Below are 25,304 nucleotides of genomic sequence, written 5' to 3'. Positions count from 1 at the left end.
ATACAAGGTCATTTCTTAATTATTGATATTTCTGAAGATATAAGCTCATCCCGATGTTACACTCATCAAAAGCTTTCATTTGAGTACCCACATACATTTTTATATATTTTTCATATATTCATATATATAAATATATAAAATATATGAAAAATTGATGTAGGTACTCAAATGAAAAGTATCGATGAGTGTAACATCGGAATGAGCTTATATCCTTAAAAATGACAATATTTCACAAGATACACGGTCATTTCTTAACTATGTATCTAGAGATAGAGCATTTTCAAATGCCGCCTAAATACTTATCACAATAAATTTACTATCGTTAAGAATGATACGAAATCTTCAAAAGGCGAAATTTTAAATCATGACTTGCAATGACACTAAATTTCACTAAAAAAACCGACTATCCTGGACACAAAATTTTTCTTACTCTCTTAATACAGTCAACGCTCTTTGTATTTGACTCGCCCGTACAGGACCATTCTCTGTATTTGACTCGTCCTTGTCCATAAGAGCTGTGTAAAATCGTCAAATACAGAAGAAGAATGTGGTCAAATACAGAGAGCGGTCAAATACAGAGAGCGTCGACTGTAATATATACAATAATTTGAATTTTTTTTAATATAAAACTTTGATATGAAATAAAACTAAAAAAGTCTATTTTATCATATAAATATATCAGAAACAAAATTTACCTTATTATTTTAATTATAAAGATTATTATTTTTATCATTATTTGACTTAAAACTTTTAGACTAACAAAAAGAGACCAAGGTCTTATGTTTCAAAGTAAAAAAAAAAAAAATTCGTTAATATATTGAGTAATTAAATCGGGGGGAAGTATATTTGCGTGCTTATAAATGTTTGTCGCAGAAGAGAACCAATTAAAGCAGGTTATTTAATGGAACAATAGTTAGCGAGTTAGATATTAACAGGAGTAAGCTTAAACAAACAGAGGAATAAAGTAGAGTGAATTAGAGTCTAGAAGCGTTTCATTAAGTGTATTCAAAGTCACATTCCCATTACTCGTAGAGGTTTAATGTTGACATTGAAAATATTAGCTTAATACGGTTGTTACAATTCAACTATAAACGTACCGTCTAGTTTAATAGAACTGACTGCCTCATACTCTTAAACTCTATCTACTAGGTAGTTCTACTATCTGAGAGATTTTTCCAGCTTGAAGCTACCAGCTACCAGCAACTATTGTTTTATAATCCAAAAAAAATACCCCAAGATATTTTTACAGACTTTGTTATTGTGGTTGCTAAAAATTTATTGGATTTTCCAGTGACCGGAATAGAATTATTTTATTATTATTATTATTATTATTATTATTATTATTATTATCGGGTATTTAATTAACGGATAGTAAAAACAAGAGTGTGGTAGTGGGTGAGGTTTTAGAGAATGTATTGTAAGTTTTAAGTGGAGCCTTGGCAAGCAGACAGGGTTGCCAATCAATGCGAGGCCATCAGCCTCTAGTCCATGGCCCTATGCATACTTTAGTAACCCTATTCACGACCTAGTCAATGATGAAAGACTGGATTACCAACCGCCCCTTTGACCGGATATCTATTAATGATGATTCACGACACACTGCTTCAATAAATAATTCTATAATCGGGAAAATGTTTTAAGTTAATTTTACACTAGTATTTTTAGACGGTTTAGTTACATAAATAACAGTACATTGATAAAAAATTTGCTTGATTCTAGAGAAAAATTTTTATTCAAGAAAATTATTCTGATTATTTAGAGTCTAGCAGGAAATTTTCTTACTCGGAAAAAAATCAATTAATAATAAAACCAATTTTTCTTTAATTTGATTTACTAATTGACGGACAAATTTCTAACAAGATAAACAAAAAATTGCAATAAATTATTTTTTTTCATGATACATAATTTAGAGTGCATAGAAAAAAAGGTTCACTTGAGCTAAGAGAATATTTTTCTTTAAAATAATAATGAAATGGCTAAAATAATATAAAATGGGTATCAAATATTCAAGAGAAAAATTTTCTAAGCTGAAGTAGAGGGCGCTGCTTCCCTAAAGTATCTAAAATTCTTGATCAAATATAAAAATTTATTGTATCAAGTATTTATGATAATTTGAATTAAGTTAAAATCACTTCCAGCAAGAATAGAATTCCAAGAAAAATTTTTACTTCGGCCAATACAACCTCTGTCTTCCTTCAGGCACACAGAAAAAAAGGTTCACTTGAGCCAAGAAAATATTTTTCTTCCTTATTATTTTCTTGAGCGAAAAAAAAAATTTTTTTTTGACACAAGAAATTTCACTTATTCCAAAAAAATTAATTCTCTTGCTTTAAGAAATACGTATCTTCATCCAAGAAAATTTATTTAAGTCAAGAAAATCTTGTTGTTTTGAAAAAATTCAGCTTCTTGCTCCAAAAAATTTAGTTCTTGATAGAAGTAAATTTTCTTGTCTTGAGAAAATTTCTCTCTTGCTCCAAAGAGTTCAATATTTCGATAGAAGTAAATTTTCATTACTATTTTTATTGATTAACATGTCAAATGGGAAGATCAAATAATATTGAATCATTTTTTTTCATTCAATTTGTATAATTGCAAGGTAAAATAATATAAAATGGGTATCAAATATTCAGGAGAAAAATTTTCTCAAGGTGAAAAAATTTTTTCTCAGCTGAAGAAGGTGGCACTGCTTCCCTAAAGTATCTAAAAATCTTTATCAAATATAAAAATTTATTGTATCAAGTATTTATGATAATTTAAATTAAGACAAAATTATTTCCACCAAGAATAGAATTTCAAGAAAAATTTTTACTTCGGCCAACACAACTCCGGTCTTTCTTCAGGCACCCGAAAATTTTCTTGAGCCAAGAATTGTGTTCTCCAGTCAAGAAATTTTTCTCTCTGTGTAACAATATCAGAAAAATTTTCACGCTAAACACATTTATTCCTATTTTCAAAACATGACAAGGCCGTTATTTCAAAAACTACCCAACCAATTTCAACCCTTTTCTAACTCGTCCAAGGTTATGCTCCAAAAAAAAATCATACAAAGTTTGATAAAGTTCCCTTCAAAATTATAGAAGCACTGATACATATCAATTTTTGAATCGATCTAATTTTCGACTTACCAGAAAACTTTACAAAAAAAAAAAATGATAGTTTAAAGTAATGAAAAATAAATACAAGCTGAGTTTCATGCTGTTGTTTTGCTTAAAATTACCTTGTAAGATTCAAAGCTCTTATTACCTAGAACTCTCGGAAGGTGAAGGAATCGTGAGCACTTATAAACCACCGCTCTATTATCTCAGCCTTTTATCCAAGTTACATTAGCTAGCACTATTTTTGTTGTTGTTATTATTGTTGGTGGTGTATTATATGATCGCGTGATCTTTTCATCGGGGATATTACACTACGCCTTAGGCTAAAAATTGAGAAATCTCGTGAGCTAGTGGTTTAATGCATTAAAATTGCCGGTGACTAATGTTTCCCTTTTTTGCATTTTTTTAATCATAATTATTTATATTTTTTATGGGTCTCGTTCTCCTTGGGCGCGGTGTTTGATCATTAGTGTGTTTAAATATTTACCTGACTGTCGTGCAGTTAAGTATCTTGATTTAAATCTCATTTATTAACCGTGAAAAAATATTATTTCCTCTTGAGGCTAACCAATTTACTTTAATTAATTAAATTCAATTAAATTATACTAAAAAGCTAACTATTTATATCTATATATTTATAATTTACAATTTGGTTGATAATTTTCTCAATGAAATCGCTCTTTATCAGCTTATTCTGGCGTTCTGTCAGGCGGACTAGTTATTTTTATTTTCAGAGGAGTAGTACCGAGCTTGCTCACCGGTGGTAGTCCGATAAGAGTATGTACAGGGGAATGCCAGTTAATTATATCACACTACCCCATTACCGTGCCGGGAGAGCGCGATTGTAATGGTCTTTTATACACAAGTAGCGCTACTTTTTCCCTTCTCTCTTTCTATCTCTCTTTTTCCATCAATTTTTTCACTATTTTTTTTCTTCCACTTGACTGACTCTGTGGTTGCTTGCTGCATCGGCCCTTATACTACCTGCTCACTCTTTTATTCCCCTTTCTCTAGCCCCGCGTAGCAATATTTTTTTTTAATTACGTTATTGATAGCATCAGCTGTTTATGAACTGCGTCGTCAATTTTATCCATTACAGTCAAAGTCAGTATATCAACTTTTCTGCTTTTTATCATTCAACGTTAATTCCTTCACTTTGCAAACTATGACTTTTATTTTTACCCTGTTATTGAGGAAATAACTTCCTTTTGTAAAAATAATTTTTTGACATGGTCGATTTTCATATTCTATTTACATCGGGCTAAATGTAAGAATAAAAAAGTTATTCATAATTTTAAATATTTTTTAAAATGTCTAACTAATTAAAAAATAGTTTAATAATTGTTAAAAATAAAAATCTATGTTAAATAATTTTTTTAGAGAGTCATAACAATAATTTATATTATTAAGAGAATAACAAAAATTTTGTGTCCAGGATAGTCATATGATAAAATCGGTTTTTTTTAGTGAAATTTAGTGTTATGCAAAGAACTTGATTTGAATTTGTGCCATTTCAAGGTTTCATATCATTCTCACCGTATCAATTTATTATGATAAGTATTTAGGCTGCATTCAAAAATAATCTATCTCTAGATATATAATTAAGAAATGACCTTTTATCTTGTAAAATATTGACATTTTTAAAGATATAAGCTCATCCCGACATTACATTCATCGAGACCTTTCATTTGAGTACCCACATTAATTTTTCATATATTTATATATATTATATATATGTATATATGAAAAATATATCAAAAATGCAAGTGGGTACTCAAATGAAAGCTCTTGATGAGTGTAACATCGAGATGAACTTATATATTTAAAAACGTCAATATTTAAAAAAGTACAGTGCAATTTAACAAATATCTTGTGAACTATTGAAATTTTTAAATATATAAGCTCACCCCGACATTACACTCATCGAGACCTTTCATTTGAGTACCCACATCAATTGTTCATATATTTTATATATTTATATATATCATATATATGTATATATGAAAAATATATCAAAATGCATATGGGTATTCAAATGAAAGCTCTTGATGAGTGTAACATCGGGATGAGCTTATATCTATAAAAACTTCAATATTTAAGAAAGTACAGTGCAATTTAACAAAAGTCATTATTTAATAAAGCAAAGTTTTATTTATTTATAGCTCACAAGTCACGGCAGTCATATAGTGAATGCAAGGTTGCTAGTTTTTATTACACTAGAAAATCAAACGCGCTTCTGTCAAAATGTTTATTATCAACAATTTAATTAATCAATATTTTTAAAAATTTTACTCATTAATATTTAACCGTCACCAAAGTGGTTACCATAGCAACGAAAAGCGACAACAATGAAAACGTCGCATCAACTTTTTAATAAAACATAACTTATTACCTAAAAATTAACTCTCCGATAGGGAGATAATTTAGCGCTCACGCGCCATCTACTGGAAATTTTCATTACTAATTTTGGTCGCAAAATTATATATGGGCTTATATGAACATATTAGGCTTAATATGAGCATATGAAATCATATTAAAAATATATGGACATCATTTTTTCAAGTACGACCGTAGAAAAGTTTTTTACGAGCATATATCGAGCAACTATTATCTACAGGTGAACCTAAATTTCTGAGAAGCCTATTTGTTGATGAAGACCCTGAAATTAGACGATCAGACAGATTAGCAGCAAAAAATAACGTCATGTTCAAAATTCCCAAATTTTCGAGTACCATTTATGAATATTCTTTTGTTGTTTCTGCTATCAGGTTCTGGCAAGATTTGCCACCTGAAATCCCAAACTCTCTTAGCTTAGAATCATTTAAATCGAAGCTATTTGATTTTCTTTTAAGTTTAGATTAGCTAGATTTCTATTTAAGTTTAGATTAGCTAGATTTCTATTTACAATTATTGTACTATACTAGTAAAGTAAAAATTGTGTATATTAAGATACTAAAAACTGTAATCATGCTTCTCTTTCTGAATGCACTTAAATATTACGTTTAGTTACGATATACTTCTAATTTAAATTATATTGTTTATAAATATTACAAAATTTTATATGTAACCAATACTTCGAATCTCATTTTATTACTTATGTGAAACTAAATTATATGTATTTTATTTTTTGCTATTTGGCTCTATGCCTTGGCATTTAAATTTCAATAAATAAATAAATATCGCCATATTAGGTTTTGTATTATAGGAAAAAAAATGAATTTCTATAATAATATTCGATATCAAGGAATATCAGATTTGTGTACGAAGATATCTATAAAATTTTTTCACGAAGTGATTTTACATTATTTAAACTGAAATATTGGGGCTTTTATGGATACAGTCGGACAAAAAAACCAGATTCAGATAAAAAAGTCTAAAGAGTATCAGGTGTAAGCCGGGAAGGAAGTAAAAAGTAATGTAGGGTGAAGTGATGGAGAGCATGGAAAGAATTTTGTGTGAAAAAGCCCATAATGTTTGTGTTTGTGTATGTGTTTTGCCGAAGCGAAAGATGGGCGACCATTAACGTACTAGGCATGTGTATCAGAGTGCGCTGCAGTATGGTCTATGCCAGGAATACGACAGGGGTGTAATAAAAGAGCTTTCTGGAGTACATTAAGGTAATGCGTTGGTGTCGCGGCTCGCCGAGGCTTGCAGATGAGTTTAGACGCTTTAAAACTGGCTCCGACCGCCAGTATTCTCCCCTTGCTTCTATTTTTTGCCATTTTCCACCTTTTTACTCACTTTAGCTCTCCACTCTAGCCTTTAGCCTGTCTTTATATTTTTTTTCAGAATAAATTAATCAATGGGAGAAAAGTTTTTCCAGGATGGTTGACTCTAAAAAAAGAAGCACGTTGATAAAGCATAGAGGTCTTTACGAACTGTCAAGTCACAAAGTATATATCCTAATGTAAATTTCTCCATCGCAGCATAAATGTCCCGAGGGTTATGACAGTAGACTGAACTCACTGGAATATATATCTCAAGGGACTCAATTACCTACGTTTGCCAACTATGATCACACTAGCTCTGCTCTCTGAAAGAGGAGAGACGAGTTATAGTCTGTCTCCTGACAGATGGAGAGCATTGAAGGAACTACTCGTCTACATTGAGTGAACTACCGAGAGCAAAGTTACAAATTAGAGGCCCTAATAAAAGCTAGCCGGTATCTGAATATTCACCAGTTACTAAAAGTTTATAGATAACTCTAACCATCTCTTTCTAAGGACATTATATGTTGCAATACCAGGAATTCTATTGTCAACACACATTAGTTATACATAATTAAACAATAAATGCTTTAACTAATATCCCAACGAGTTTAGTGGAATTTCAATGTTAATTTACACAACAATGACGACGACGGTGAATCTATGACGATGATGCATCCTCCCTTCTCAATGATACGGATGCCAATGACGTTGTCCTATCAGCATGACATTAATAGATCAAATACATTCACAAACAAAGGATATTTACTCGGCAAACATGGCCGCATCGATCTCTAATCTCCAATTGTCTGACGCCCAGTAAGCTCTCTTGTTATCTAATCACAGCTATAATTATAATTACAATCCAAATATATAATTTAATAATAGTTCATAACATTGACCTTATGATATTTATAAATTTAGAACTAATTGTGAATAAATTTTAAGGTATGACCGTATCAGGCTATATATAAGAACAATTGAAAATTTATTTTAGTCTCTCTAGACACGTGGACGTCAATTAACATGTCTAATTAATTAAAAATTGGATTTGTACTCTTTTTAAGTAAAAACCAATACCATCTACGCTTTCGAAGAGAGTCATAGAATTATTTTCACTTTATTACTTAATTTCTAAAACTTAACTCTCTTCTAAGGAGAAGATTTAGCGACCGTGCGCCACCTGTTGGAGGTTTTAAGTACTAACTTTGGTCAAAAAATTTTATATGAGCATTTTAAGTCATATTTAGTCAAATATGCCTATATAAGACCCGATAAATTAATATATGGTCTAATATGAGCATATAAAGTTATATCAGGACATATTAAGCCTTAATAAATCTAATATGGCTTAACATGTCAATACGGAAAAAAGTAAACTGTAATAAATAATAGACGATTTATAATAAGTATTATAACTTATACACTTTATTATATTTATCATTTAAATGCTACAATTTATACTTTACATTGAAGAAAATACTATTTCAAACAGTAATATTCGCTATTTGAATGTCTAAAATGTTAATGTACAATAATTAAGAATTCAGACTTTGATATTTATCATTTCGTACCTAAAAAATGATCTTATGCTATGGAAAAAGTATAAAATAAAGTTAGTAAATTTCTAATACAAGCAACGTCAATATTTACAAAGTAAAATGGTAAATTTTAAGCGCAACGCTAAAAATCAAACTGTAATTATTGACTTGCTTGGACTGGTAAAATGTATATTTTAAAAGTATAATTTTTACTGTTTCAAATGTAAAATTCTCCCAGAGTGAGACCCCCTTCTCTTTCATCTGAGTTCCCCTTCTCTTCATAGAATGGACTGTATATTGAACCGGTAATTTTTACTGTTTGAAACTGTAATTTTTGAAGATAACAGAGTCGTTATTTACTATAATGACAGCTACTAATCACTTATTTTCGATATTAAATTATAAATTATGGCTTTTACACTTTCTACATTAAGTTCTGTAATATTTATATTTTTGCCATCCCGATGTGAATTTTACAGTTTACTTTTTTCCGTAAATATATGGCCTGATATAGCGAATTTTCATATCGTGGAGAGGGTGACCGTCTCTTATTTCTCATGCAAAAATTTCTTGCGACAAAAATTGTCAGCAATAATTTCTTGTACAATATTTTTTTACACAAAAACCATGATAAAAGGGCCATAATAATGTTTTCTTTTAGAAATAATTGTTCTTAATTGTGAGAAATTTTGGCGGGATTAATAAAGGCGGGGAGCCCGTGGAGAGATAAAAAATTGTATAATAAATATGTTAGACTCTGGGTACATCAAATTTACTAACATGTCCACATACAGTCATATCAAAGAATTTATTCACCAGCAAAATAACCAATGATAAATCATACTTTGTTAGAGAAGAAAAAACTCGACTGAAGGTTATTTCTCAACGTCGAAAGTATTTTTCCAGGGAATAATGCTGCACGCAAAGTGAACCATTTAAATGGGAATGAACTAAGTGAGCGATGAAAAATATACGAGAGTTTATAAGATCTGAATATGGGAGCAAAAATGTGGTTATTCATCCTCTTCTACTTCCTTATATTATTCCGAGCATTTCTGCATTTTTGATCGGTATACTAAAAGTGCTTTTTTTCCTATCGCTGATTTAAAAACTCCGGACAAAGTTTACCGCTTATTTCTCACTGGTCTGAGACTTTTTAGCGAGCGCACTTCTAAACCCGGAACGAATTAGCTGTTCGTAAAAGGAGTAAACTCACAAATCTTGGACGTTTATGTGGAAAAAGATATAGTTGTATAGTTGTGTAGATCTAGATGTAAATTTAAATGTATGTGTATGTTTTTATATGGAAAAGTAGTGTTGGAAGTTGTTCCAAACGAATACACTCACCAATGACGGGAGCTCTTCTATTTTTCTCTATACGTATATAGATGCGATATTTCGCCCGGGAAATACTTCCGCTTCCGCCATAAATCTTTTAACGTGCAGTTTCAGTTGAGCTCCAATTTTCACGAGCCACGTGTTACTGTCGGATCCATTTGTGTTATGTTGCGCTGACCCGGCTCCCATTTTATCCCAACAACTGAAAATATAAATTTTATTATTATTATTTTTGAAATTGTCAGAGAAATTCCATCCGATTTATTGCTTTTATTCCATTAAATATAGATTCGTAAATTCAATGTATTAATTATCAATGAAATAATGTCGAGCGTAAATTTAATTTAGCATTAAATTGAATTATTGAATGTCGAAATAAATAACAAAGATTGAAAAGGAAAAGATGAGAAATTTGGCACGTGTCTATCGTCTCACTCGATTGGTTTGCGGTTAAAAGTCTCGGAAAAATAAGTGATGATTGGCAGATCCGAGTCACTGGCGGTTGCTCTGGTAAGACTAGTGGCACGGAAAGATAAAGAGCAACTTTATGACAGGGTGGTGACTAAAAGACACTACCAAAAGTGTGAGAGTGTAAGAAAACACCTAACAGGAGGAGGAGGAGGAGTGGGTGAAAAAAATGACAGGGTGAATGAGGGCCGCTTACCAACAACTTCTAACTCGCTATTTCTTAACTCGACACCCATGAATTCCCCAAAGTTATTGTCAGACCGTCACACGACCGCACAACCGCAACTTTCTGCGAGTGTCTTGTGTAAGAAAAACTTTTGTTTCAAGTAAACAAACTTTTATTTTTATTACTAAGAGTAAAATCCTCTGAAAAAATTTATGTGGACACAACGGCTATTTCAAAAAAATTGATGTGTCTACATATGTCTTGAAATGCTCTGATACGGTCATGTAAGGTAGAAGTACCGGTTTTGGCCATCTTAGAACCAATTTAGATGCTTTTATATTTCACAAATTTTGCATTTTTCATAAAACGATTAGACTTAACTAAGAATGTTAATATTACTTATGTTTTTGACGCTCCCGTGTAAAAAAAAATCGTCTCAAAAGTGTCTTAAAATTGTCGTTTTTTTTTTTTTTTATATTTATTATTTAGAGTCGGTTTTAACTGCTGTGGTTATATCGCCGACTTTAACTGTTGGGAGTGGTACGTTGGGGTCTTTTTGGATTGTGTAAATCTTAACCTACGCGGCAAGGGCGTTTGTTTAAGATCTTAAACATAACACAAAATAAGAAAGCTTAAGTAACTGTTTTAAGACGCCAAAAAAAAAAAAAATTCCAAGAGCAGATTTTTGAAATTTAATTTTTGAATTTGTTATGAAAATTAATTTTTAGACGATTTTGCAAGTTTCTTTGTAAAAATCTTAAAAAAAATTTAGAGACTATTTTAAGATGAGTTCACAGTGACAAAACCGTGGAACATTAAAATGGAGCGTCTTAAAAAAGTTTAAAAACAGTCTTGCTTTGTGTCACGTTGAAAATTTTAAACAAACGACAATTTTAAAACGATTTTTTTTACACGGGCTTTACAAGTACAATTTTCCGATATTATTCTTAGCGAGATCTATTTAGTGTAGCCAGCTAAGAAAAATTAATATTATTTATTATAATTATGTCACAATTTTTTAATAAAATTAGTTTTGAAAATCTCCAACAGATGGCGCATGGTCACTGAATCTTCTCATTAGAAGAGAGATAATGTTTAGGAGTTAAGTTATAAAATGAAAAATTTTAATCTCGGCTCTTTTGAAGAACTTAACATTGCATGGAAAATAAATATGTGAAAATAACGGAAGTCTAAAAATTAGACGACATATTTATGATTTTTAAAATAACACACTTGGGAAAAAAATGTTTATATAATTATGTAAAATATTTGTCATGTAAATTCAACACTTTTCCAAATGCTAATTTAACATTTTTTTCTTATAAATTTAACATTTTTTCCACCTTCTAAATTTACATTTTTCTTCATATAAATTTGACATTGTTTCCATGTAAATTTAATACTTCTTCCACATATTAAATTTACATTTTTCTTTATGTAGAAATTTAAATTTTTCTTTACGTGAAATTGATATTTTTAGGTTGACAGTTTTTAGAAGGTAAAAATTACATTTCTAAAAATGTATACTTCATATTTCTGTCTTGACAGGATTAAAATTGTAACTTTAATAGATTTTTTTGTAATCATGTAATTTTTAGTTTAATTAACTACTACATTAATTAAAAAAAAAAAAAAAAAAACGCCAAATTAATTGACGAATACATTTTTGAAAAGAATAACAAAAAATTATAATTAATTTTTTCTTCATTTTCATACATAGCAATTTATGAAAATTAGAAATGTCAGAAAATATTTTCACGGAAAATTAATCAAATAATCTTTAACAAACCCGTCTATCAACGTATAATTATTTATAATCACTGGTATACAATAATAAAAATAGTAAAATGAAAACATCCATAAAATGATATTTAGTAGTTGTCTATAGAGAATATTGCTTTTCAATATAAACGGCTTTGGTAAACTAAATTTAGATAATAATAGTTAAGCTAGCTGGTGTGTGTTAACACGGTTGTTCCATACATAAGCTATACAATATATAACAACAAGACGCATGTGCATTTGATATGTGACGGTTGAGAGAGAAGGTCTTTACTTGCGTGCTCACCTGTCCATGAACAAAAACAGTAACTACCAGCATATACATAAAATCCTCATTAACAAACAGTGATGACGGGCGTATTAATAAAAATACCAATAGCAGTAACACTAAACAACCCTTAAGTTGTAAAAAATAATTAATTCTTTTAATAACAATAATAAAATAAAAATATCAATAATAATATTAAAAATAATTATGTATGTACTTGACGTTTACCTAGTGCTCGCCTAGCCAGAGTTGAGTGTAATCGATCCGTGGCAGTAAAGAGCCTCGAGAATACTCACTGGGTCAGCTGGTACGGATTCAATGTCAGTGTTCGCGCTCTGTCTGATCGATAGACCGTGAGTATCAGTGCCCACTTGAGAGAAACTTACTTGTGAGTGTTACGTTTGGTCTATGATAACCAGTGAAAAAATTTTATTATATGGCCTGATAAACTAATATATGGCCATATTAAAATTTATAGAATTTCTGTACATGGCTGGATATGTAAATTGGCCATATCGGAACATATTTGGCCATGTTAGGCTTGATATAGCCATATATGGCCTGATATGTCCATATATGATTTTTAATATGGCCATATATTACATTATATGGCTTAATATGGCCTAATATTGTCATTTATGTTTTGAAATATGCTCATATGGCTTAATATGGTCATATATGTCCTCATATGGCTTAATATGGCCTAATATGTGCATTTATAATTTATTGCTATGGCCATTTATGTTTTTATATGCCCTCATATGGCTTGATATGGCCTACTTACTAATATATGGCCATATTAAAATTTATAAAATTTCTATACGTGGCCTCAGATGAAAATTGGCCATATTCGGACATATATCGCTATGTGAAGCTTTATATAGCCATATATGGCCTGATATGTCCATATATAATTTTTAAGATGGCCATATATAATGTGATATGGCCATATATTACATTATATGGCTTAATATGGCCTAATATTGTTATTTATATCTTGATATGTGCTCATATGGCTTAATATGATCATAAATGTCCTCATATGGCTTTATATGGCCTTATACGGCCATGTATGGACTAATCCGTGCATTTATAATTTATTGCTGTGGCCATTTATGTCTTTATATGTCTTCATCTGGCTTGATATGGTTTCATATGGTCATTTATGGCAAATATGGCAATTGTTTCTATTAAAATATATCAAGTCATATATGGCCATACTGAAAAATTAAAAATGCACATGTCAGGCCATATATGGCCACATAAGAAAATTTTTTTCACGGGAAACGATAAATGATAAATATTGTTCAAGATTTATGATTTATGATTTATTTAGCCGATGTAAGCTCACTATTTAGGCGGATATTGCTCTATTAAACGATTTATTAACCGTCGGTCAGGTTTTTATTTCGCGGTATACAGTCCTCAGCCCGCGATAACAGGTGTCGTGCGATAGCCTGTCAGTCTTATCGGGCATTGTGTACTATGTTGACGGGAAGGGGCTAAGTGAACAATATCTTTGATCGGATACGACCAAACGGCTGTCATTTGTCCACCCTAACGAGATACTACCGTGATGATACTAATCCCCAGGCCATCTGTTTAACCAATCTTTACTTTTTTTTATTTTATCTTTAGCTTTTACTTAATATAATATAACAATAATACTGTCGGAGACTTGTGACGAACAGATAGATAATAACTATTAGATAAGTTTAGGGACATTGATATTGATATTGATACGGATCAAGGGGAACTTGAGTACTTACGCTAAAGTACCGTAGTTTGATTAGAATGTTTGGATTTGAATTCGGATATTTTACTGAGAATTTTAGGTCAGGATTGGACAATTTTTTAATGAAAAATAATATATTTAATCATTTGATTTTATTTTTTAATATTAAATTTGATAAAAAAAAATTTTGTCTTGTTTTTTTGTTGAAAAATTAAATCTGACTACTAGGAGAGAAAAATGTAGAAATCATTCCTATAATTTTAATGAAATGTTTTCCTATACCATTTTAGGAGCGATTACTTAAATTATGGGAATTCTACCCATCATTTTTGGGAAATGTTACTATAATTATGGGAATGGTTCCTATAATATACAGGAATAGTTTTTATAATATTATAGGAACCATTTCTATAATATTATAGGAACCATTCCCATAATATTATAGTGATGATGCCTAATAATATTGAGATATTTATCATTACAACTCAAGTTATTTGTGACTTCGATGACCACTTTGAAGCATTTAAAATTATTAGTAATTTCGATAATTTTACTTGCTTCCCAATAACATCATTTGAAATATGTAAAATAAGTAATATTGTTCATATAAACAATAAAAATTACATACCCAAAAGGTGGATTCAATAAATATTCAACGTATGTATTGTAAATAAATAATTTGTTTTAAAAATAAAATGAAATTGTAAAAATAAATAATGAATTTTCATATCTATTTTGCTCCGCTAATTGTATAGTGAGAAAATATCTGTTTTATTAGAGAAACTTTATAATTACTACAATATTTTTCAATATTATCTAACACAATAGTAACTGAGTTGGAATAAACAAATTAAGATTAAGTACACACGTGAATAAAAATTATGAAAAAAAATTTTTTCACTCTAGTAAAAGATCAATTTTTATTTACAGAAAAAAGTTTATTAGCAAAAAAATATATAATAATTACTTTATATTTTTGAAGTGAGTGCTTCATTATTATGAACACAAACATTTTTCTATTATTATGTACGCCATTCCCATAATATTATAGGAACCATTCCTATAATTTTTAGAAAGGTTCCTATAAATTTCTCTCCGTGTATTATAATATCAAAATTATCAATTAAAAAATTAAACTTTGATATCATTCGATATTTGATAGTTATCAAAAAATTAAATCTAACTTTTTGTTAAAATTGTCACGTTATATCATAATTTATAAGTTATGATTAATGGATATTTTATGATTATTATAATGAATATAGATTCCAAGAAATGATTTAAAACTTAAAACCTTGAAAGCGTTAAAAATTACGGACGTCTAAAAAAGTTGCGAAAATTCCTCCAACTTTTGAGTTCAAGGCAACCTAAGCGTGATTATAACCTCGAGGTCACTAATTTCCATTATTACAATACTTTTTCATTAGACAAGAAAGCAAAGAGGTTTCATCAATGAGAGTGCCAACGGAATATAAATAATAGTTAGAATAATAAATAATAAGAAATAAGAAACTAGTAATAATTTGCAGCATTAAAATATTTTTAAATCGACTTTTGATAACTCGCAAATTGGCCTGATCGCATGTTGTCGAGAAAAATGTAATTAAGCTTGCAATGAAATAAAATTACTGCGACAAGGTCAAAGAACTAGCAACTGCATTAAAAAAAAAATAAAAACAAATAGTTATTTTGTGATTACTCTTAATCGACACACCTTTGCATGATTATCTTCATCTTCATTCACATCTTAATAATATAATGCAAACTAGATTTTATATTTTAATCAACGCTCAGAAAAAAAAAAATTCCGTTAAAGTCAACAAAAAAATTAACTTTTGTACTAGAAAGTCAATTACAAATTAACTTAATTTTTAGACTCTTAATTTTGTTGAGAAAAATTATAATTAAAGTCTTTTATGAATTATAAGTAAAATTTTTCCGCAATCTCAGGTTAAATTGAGAGTGACGTTTTCTGAACGGAAATTTATTTCTAGTAACTTTCAGAAGTTAATTTTCAACAATTTAACATGATTTTCATATTTAAAATTTTTATTTGCATGTTATAAATATTTTTTTACCCGTAAAAAAATTTTGATATGGCCTAATACACTCATACGTGCCATATAAAAATTTTTAATGAGCCTTGTCTGGAAATTTGCCATATCAGGTTATATATAGCCATATTAGGGGAGACATATTCTTACATGGCTCTAAATGTCCTGATATGGCAAATTTTTTCAATCAAGACATATCACATCATATATGGCTACATCAAAAATTTATATATGCACATATCAGACCATTTATAGTCATTGTAAGCCATATGAGATCATATCAAGATACACATGGCAATATCAAAAAATCACGCATGCATATATTATACCATATATGGCAATTATTGGCCATATGAAGGCCTATCAGGATTTATATGGTCATATGGCCATATATGTCCATATCAAAAATTATATCGACGTGTATCAGGCCATATATGGCTATATAAAGATATATCAAGCTATATATGGCAATTGTAGGTCATTTGAGGTTATATCAAGATACATATGGCCATACCAAACCATATGAAGACAAATCAGGACATATATGGCCATATCAAAAAATTATGCATGCATATATTATACCATATATGGCCATTATAGGCCATATGAAGACCTATCAGGATTTATATGGCCATATGAAGACATATATGTCCATATAAAAAATTATTTCAGCGTGTATTAGGCCATATATGGCTATATAAGGATATATCAAGCTATACAAGGTAATATATGGCAATTGTAGGTAATATGCGATCATATCAAAATACATATGGCCATACCAAACCATATGACGATAAATCAGGGCTTATATGGCCATATCAAAAATTATGCATGCATATATTAGACCATATATGGCAATTATAGGCCATATAAAGACCTATCAGGATTTATATGGCCATATAAAGACATATATGTCCATATGAAAAATTATATCAGCATGTATCAGGCCGTATATGGCTATATAAGGGTATATCAAGATATACATGGCAATAATATGGCAATTGTAGGTCATTTGGGGTCAGATCAAGATACATATGGCCATACCAAACCATATGACGATAAATCAGGGCTTATATGGCCATATCAAAAAATTATATTGGCATGTATCAGGCCATATATGTCTATATAAGGATATATCAAGCTATATATGGCAATATATGGCCCGATACGTCTTAACATGGAAATTTTCCATATCAGGACATACATTGTCATATCATAAAATTATATATACGCACATCAGGCCATATCAGAAAATTTTTTCACAGCTATTTATTTTCAAAAATGCAAATATGTCCCTCAATATCTAGATCTCATAAATTAAACTTATCGCCAGTAAGATTTTAAGAACACCACGATGGATTCGATAACTCGGGTCTATAAAACTGCCTTGCGCCTCACCGGTAATCTTTACCAGTTAAAAAGCCGTAAGCTCGAGACAAATGGCGTTACAATTGATACTCAATAAAGATAACAAAACAGTTAGATAATTAGCTGTAACTATTGCCCTTATTAAATAACTTCATTGTTCTGTCATCTTGAATTTAATTCAAAGGCGTTACAATAAACTATACCCGTACAATTGGCTAATAAAATATCTTTCTCCGTCTAACGATTAATTAAATTTATACAATAGACATTTTTCTCAATTAACTAAAGCTTTGTTACTTGGATACCTTACCAATTCATTAATTAAATAATAAATAAACTTTGTTCAATTTGAATAAAATTAAATCACTTTAGAGAGATTAAATTAAATTCTCTACTTTTTTTTTTCTTTATATTTTTATCCCGCGAAATAAAATATTAATTAATTTGAGTAAAATAATTCATTAGTTTGTTGAATCCCACAGAGAAGAGCCAGACAATTTTATTTTAATAAGTAACAACAATCTATAAATAATCCGACTCGGGAATTAAAAATGAAGATAAATTAATTAGTGACGATCGAACAGAATTGAATATTAACTATTATTTAATCAGGTATTGATTCAATTGGGTACTTTTTTTTTTCAATCAAACAGAGTGAGTTAAAGGGATAAATTTACTCTATTAGTATAAAATCAAGTAATGACAGCCGATAACTAATTAACGTTTATCATTATCATTACTAAATCATCATTTTGTAATTAATATTAAAACTGTTTGGTTTAATTAGAACGCCAGTATAATATTTGAAATTTGTGTAAACAGCGGTGCGGCATTAGATTAGCCGTATTAATACCAAAAATTCAATGTAATTACTCAACTCCTGGTGATGTAATTACAGAGTGATTGAGCGCCCAATTTTGTAAATATACCGTTTGGTTCCTGATTTTGTAAACAGAGATTTCCAACGATAATTTCACACTGCTGTTCTCTATTCTCTGCTCTACATAACTGTATATACAAAATATATACAGTCATGCATTCCGTTTTATGTTGTTCAGACATTCTGTTTACCAAAAAGAGCAAATATTCGGATCCAGGATTTAGTTTGAATAATATATTAACCTAAACGTCCGGAAATATGGAGGCGTTTTAGTCGCGGACAGAAATTTAGATAGTGAAAAAATTTTGTATGTAATTTTTTTAGTAAAGGTAGTATTAATAATCTCCGACAGGTGGCGCATGATGGCTAAATCATCTCAATACTAGAGAGTTAAGTTCTAAAATATAAATATTTTTTTGACTCTTTTAAAAAAATTATGTAACATTAATTTTTAGTTTCAAAAAAATTAATTGGCGTTTACATTTATATAAGATATAAAGAATTTTATTTTTATTAAAAAAATTGAACATTAATTTCTAATTTTTGCTTGATAAATAAATTTAAAAGCAATTTTTTGACACCTTTGTGTTGTAACAAGCGTTCGAACGGTAGTGTGGGGTAACTAAAAAAAAACGCGGTGAATTTGAATTCACAATTTGTCAATCTCTTAGTTATTTTAATCATTGGCTGAACTAATTTTTATTTAAAAAAAAAATATTATTGACTTAAACATTTATATTAAAAATATAAAATTACAATAAATTTGTAGGACCAAATTAGACCACACTGACAGAAGGATTTAGTTCTATTTAATAAGATTTAGTAACAGATACTAAATGATTTAGTAACAAACCTTTCATTACCAAATATTTAATAATAGGTACTAAATCATTTATTAAAGCCCATTTAGTTCCACCAAGTAAATACTTAGTAGTATTTAACAAATGATTTATTGGTACTCAATAAATGGTTTATTGGTATCAAAGAAATTAATTTTTTTACTAATTTTAGTGTGTAACCTAACTTTTTAATTTAAAATAAATCAAAATAATTAGAATAAAAAATTTTAAGTAAAAATATAAGGTATTATAAAGAAAATAATCTCATTAAATTATATTTTTTTGATTGAGACATTTATAAAATTTAAAATTAAACAAGTTTTTAACATATCAATAATAGACAAATTGAAAAATGTAAACTAAACTCCACTGAAAAATTAAATATAAGCCATTTGGTAGTATGTGTGTTTTCAAAGGTTTGATAAATCTCCCAAAATCAAGCTGAATAAAATAATCTGTCAATGAATAGGTTATGGTTCACATAAACATTGGAATTAAAGCATAGCCATCTACCGACAATACTTACCAAAGAAATATTTAGTACCTGTTACTAAATATCATTTGGTGGAAATAAATATTTATTTCCATGTAATAAGGCTTTGTTCCTATAAAAAAATCATTTATTAAACTGTAACAAATAATATTGATGGGTACAAAATATTTGTTTTTCCCAAATAAATGAATAAAAATTCTGTTACTAAATCCTTTTATCAGTGCATATATTAAAATTACCTATGAATCGTTACATTAGAAAATTTTATCACAAAAGAAAACAAAGTTGACGTATAATATTATTTCCATCATACGCAGACTACTGGCGTATATATCCTGAAAAAATATAAAAAAAAATTGCGAACAGGAGAAAAGAGATCAAGAAGACAAGAAAATAAAAGTATATTTTCCTTCCCCGGTCTCTATTTTGTTGCGTCTCTTTTTCGATCTCTTTCGACTATTTGCAATGCAATTTTCCAGCTGTTTCACAATTTTCTCGGTAACATTCCCATATTTAGATACTCTGTGATCTATTGAAAGATAGAATAACATCTGTTTACTCCGTACTTGAATCACGTTGCGGAAAAATAATAAATTGAGCTCCAATATTTATATTTATATATCTTCTGCTTTCAATCGTATAAAACATTGAATATTAAATTGAAATAGACGCCGGCAGTAAAAATTATGTGCATCGAGTCGGATACGTTACGCGATGGACGGAAAATATACATAACAGTGAAGAAAGCGAGCAAAGTGAAGGGAGTAGAATTAAGTGAGTGTAGGTGTACCAGGTGCACAGCAGTACCAGGCTGGCACACACGCGTTTTCAGGTTTTTCGACTTTAGATTCCGTGATATCGGTGACGAAGTAGACATGCTGGATAATCGATCTCGATTTATTCCTTTAGCAATTCGTTTTATTCGTTAAAATGCCCGGATAGAATCGTTTCGAAGGGGATTACACTCGAGCAGAGAGGAACTGGGGGAGGGAGACGATCTGCCCGGATCCACACTACCAACAAACGAATGGCAAGTTGTATTACGCGTCGTAAAAGAAATTGGATATCCAACGGTACTGTCGCTTTACTTTTGTACCTTTTACTTTTTATTATTATTCTTCAGTCGGTGTTATTTTCCTAGGCGATTTCAGATAAAAGGATAAATTATTACGATTAGATTGCGAGAAAGACATTTACACCTGGGAAATAAATGCTCTCGGGTTTTACATTTAAATTCATTCCTTTCCTTGTTTTACTCCCATTATTGCTATTTTATTTTATTTTATTGCTGTCTCTTCTTTTGATGACATTTTGTTACGGGTAAATATTTAACTTTGAACGAAACATTTTCAATAATTAAAATTATTGTTATTATCTGTAATCTTGAATTATTTGTAGAATATTAGAAGCTTCAACTGGAAAATGAACACACTGAAAAAAAATTTATTGGATTCAAAATTATTTAAAAAAAAAATTGATGTTTTAATTCAATAATAAATTTGAACGATGTCAAATTTTTTTTCAGCGTATCAGTACACAGTAAAAAATTTTGAATCAAAAAATTTTGTGTTAAAAATTTTTATGTTAAATATTTAACACTTTTTTGTGTAAATTTAACATTTATTCTGTTAAATCAACACAAAAAAATGTTCAATATTTAAAACTAAGTTTTTTGACGCAATGACGCAAAATTTTTTACTGTGTAAAGAAAATGACCTAATAAAATTTCATCAAATTTTATAAAAATTAACCTTGGTTAGATAAAATTTTTAAAATTCTATGAAAGTATTTTTCTTTAGTACACAGAAAAAAGGGTTCACTTGAGCTAAGAAAATATTTTTCTTCTTAATTATTTTCTTGAGCGAAAAAAAAAATTTTTTTTTGACACAAGAAATTTCACTTATTCCAACAAAATTAATTCTAGAGCTTTAAAAAATACGTAACTTGATCCAAGAAAATTTTGTTATTTTGAGAAAATTCATCCTCTTGCTTTAAAAAATTTAGTTCTTGATAGAAGTAAATTTTCTTGTCTTGAGAAAATTTCTCTCTTGCTCCAAAAAATTAAATATAAAGATAGAAGTAAATTTTCATTAATATTTTTATTGATTAACATGTCAAATGGGAAGATCAAATAATATTGAATCATTTTTTTCATTCAATATGTATAATTGCACGCTAAAATAATATAAAATGGGTATCAAATATTCAAGAGAAAAATTTTCTCAAGGTGAGAAAATTTTTTTCTCAGCTGAAGTAGGTAGCGCTGCTTCCCTAAAGTATCTAAAAATTTTGATCAAATATAAAAATTTATTGTATCAAGTATTTATGATAATTTGAATTAAGAAAAAATGACCTCCACCAAGAATAGAATTTCAAGAAAAATTTTAACTTCTTAACACAACTTTGATCTTCCTTCAGGCATCCGAAAATTTTCTTGAGCCAAGAATTTTGTTCTCCAGTATACAAATTTTTTATTTCTGTGTATAATTTTATTTAAGAAATAAAACTTTCTAAAATTTATTTTTCACATTTTTTAAAAAATTTATTTCTAATGAATTATTAATTCAACAAAATTTTAAAAATAAAAATTGTAATATACCAGCAGATTGCAACTTTTAAAAATTCATCGTCTGTTAATTTTCCTTCCCATTATTTTAATAACATTCCAGACAATTTTCCGTTAAAAAATTAGCTTGTAACAAAAATAAAAATAAATCTCCGAGATTATACTTTTCTATCGATCGTTAAAAGTAATAAAAATGAGCTTTATAAAGGAGCCAACAATTCCGGACACCGAGATATATTCCCTTTGAATGATATATGATATCAACGTCGGTTGATCGATTATCGTACGACGGCTCTACTTTCCAAGTGGAAGGAAAGAGTACGAGCCAAGTAAGAAAAAATAAAGCCAAAGTAAAATACCTCGAAGTTGAGAGTAAAAAAAGGAAGGAGCTAAAACGAATAAGTATTGGAGCACCGATGAAATACGCGAGTGAAAACTTTTACGAAGATCGTTCGCCCGAATAGAAGTTGGCTCTCGATTCTTTCCTAGCAAGAGAACAGATGGCCATCGCCTTCTGCATGTGACTCTTTTGCCCCACTCCTGCCCTTAAACTTAAACCGAATAATAATCTATTAAAAAATTAAAGTTTGTTATTGATGCTCGAGCCACTCGATAAAAAAAATCGTCCGACCGACGATCCACTCAAATGCAACCTTGCTTTAATATTTATAAGATAAATATTTCCAGTGCATCGATAGTTTGATTTCTGTGCCGTGCACTTTGAGCGCTATCATCCTTTCAAGACCCTGCAAGTACTTTCGCCCCAACCAGCATCCCTCGTGCCCATAAAAGTTGAGGGCGCTGCTTATAAGCGCCCGCATAAAATCCTCAAGCTTTATATATCGAGCGATACTTGGTTGCTATTCCCAGGACCTGAAAACGGGGATGATAAAATGGAAAAAATAAATAAAAGTTGTGAATAGAAGGGTAGTTTATATTGAAGGATAGCTTGTGCGTATATCCACCCTCCAATTATCAATACAACTATTTTTCTACCACTGGGTGTTATTGTTTGCTTGTGAGCTTAAACAACTGCTGGTGACGTAGACATAAATAAACCTCTGAAGATATAAGATATCTGAAGTATGTAGAGTTTAGGCTGATAATTAGTTGGTATTGGTGGTCAAAACAATTATTTTGTTTTTTTAATTAAATGTTTGTACGACGGATTTGTGGTCGACCACACGGAGGTTTTACTACTGAGGAAATGCTAATAGTCAATGTAAATAATGGCTGTGTTCAAAAAAATATTACATATTACGTCAAAATAATTTTTTTTTTTATAAAAAAAATATAGTTACGTTATATACAGGGTGTCCCAAAGTCACGGACGCCATTGTAGCATCTGATGAAAAAAATAATTCTGAGACGAAAAGTCCTTAGCCATTTTTCAATTAACCGTATAGATAATTAATTATTAATTAAAAATAACGTCTCTTTATTTGTTAGAGAGAGAGCGCCAGTGTCCAGTAAAGTATGTGCCAAACAAAGACACAACTAACTGTATGACTAACTGGTTTCTAACGTAGTCACACATATTTACTTACACATTCACACGTGCAAGCGTCTTCGTTGGAACGCACTTGACTTGACACTAGTGCTCTCTCTCTAACGCATAAAAGGACGTTATTTTAATTAATAATTAATTATCTATGCGTCTGATTAAAAAATGGCTAAGGACTTTTCGTCTCAGAATTATTTTGTTTATCAGATGCTACAATGGCGTCCGTTACTTCTGGGACACTCTGTATAATTGTGTACAATTAAATCTAGTTATAGAAAATTTTTCTTTCCAAGATTTTAAAAATTATTCTTTTAAGGAGATCCAAGTACCCTCCTAGTGTAAAGAATGTCTATAAAAAAATAATACGTAGAATACTTTTGTAATGCATCTTAAAATTAATTAATAACATTTTTGAGGAAATTTCCGAAAAATTTACTCATTAAATAATTATTAACAATTAATTGACTAATAAAAAATATAGCATTTTGAATTACCGGTATACACTTTACAACACCGCAAGAGTTCTCTAACCTTAAAATTTATTGCACGCCTCATAAGCGAAGCGTTGAGGTAGTGCTCTACTCTCGACATTTCAAAATAAGTAGTTTTCTTGAAACTGAAATTGATTTTTTTTTATTTATATCGCACTTACAGGTTAATCTGACTGTACTTATATCAAGTCAAATAATTTGTCAGGCACATAAAATATATTTCAATAACAATTATTTTGTTTAACATAGTAAATAATAACATTAAAAATAATCTTTTCTGGACGTCCGTGTATCTGTGTTTATGGATTGGTGTATGTGGCAGGGAAAATGCTCGAAAAAATTATCGTACTGGATTAATTTTTTTTTATTATCTAAAGTAACACACGACGGACTTTCTCAATTAATATGAGCGTTCAATTCACTGTCGTTAAATTATTATTTATAAAAAACTAATATATGAATGTATATTTTTTTGTATATCTTTCTATACATTTTAGTATAGTATTTTTTTTTCCTTACCTTAAAATTATCGCGCCACTAAACCATAGCAGAGTTTTCTGTTTTTTATTATTTTGCTTTTTATATTTTATTTTAATCAATTTTATTGTGTGAGAAAATGATAATAATTAATTTGTAAAAATACTTGCCGTAAGATGGACGGTGTGGCTTAATGTATATAGAATAAGCGAAAGGAAATTTAGTATAGACCGGATAGCTCAAATGGTAGAGTAGCCGACATATCTTCGGAAGGTTCTGGGTTCGAATCCCAGTCCGAGCTATCTAATAATTTTTTCTCGCATATTCTATAAACTCACATTAAGATGATTCTCTCCACATTCTTTCTCAATCCTTTCCTACCAATATCCTGTTACGTGAATGTGAAACGCTTCACGTAATAATCACCGTAACTCCTATTCTTTCTTGCTTCACAGCATTATTTATATTTGTACCACATTTTTACAAACATAAATAATGCTGTGAAGCAGGAAAGAATAGGAGTTACGGTAAT

General features: G+C 29.6%; 1 protein-coding gene across 17 annotated transcripts in view; it reads left to right on the top strand.

Moving 5' to 3' along the window:
• The window catches only part of LOC123266811 (gamma-aminobutyric acid receptor subunit beta), a 162,689-nt gene that overhangs the window by 40,396 nt on the left and 96,989 nt on the right, over window positions 1–25,304 (top strand). Inside the window, exon 1 of one of the 17 annotated variants that reach the window (XM_044731247.1) lies at window positions 12,645–12,753. The exons of the other annotated variants lie outside the window; for them this stretch is intronic. The gene's annotated coding sequence lies outside the window, so the exon portion shown is untranslated. Of the gene's footprint in view, window positions 1–12,644; window positions 12,754–25,304 lie in introns of those variants that run through there. 17 annotated transcript variants of the gene reach the window in all.

This window comes from Cotesia glomerata, linkage group LG6 (genome assembly GCF_020080835.1).
Source record: "Cotesia glomerata isolate CgM1 linkage group LG6, MPM_Cglom_v2.3, whole genome shotgun sequence".
Lineage (NCBI taxonomy): Eukaryota > Metazoa > Arthropoda > Insecta > Hymenoptera > Braconidae > Cotesia > Cotesia glomerata.
This window is presented reverse-complemented; position numbering and strand designations above follow the sequence as displayed.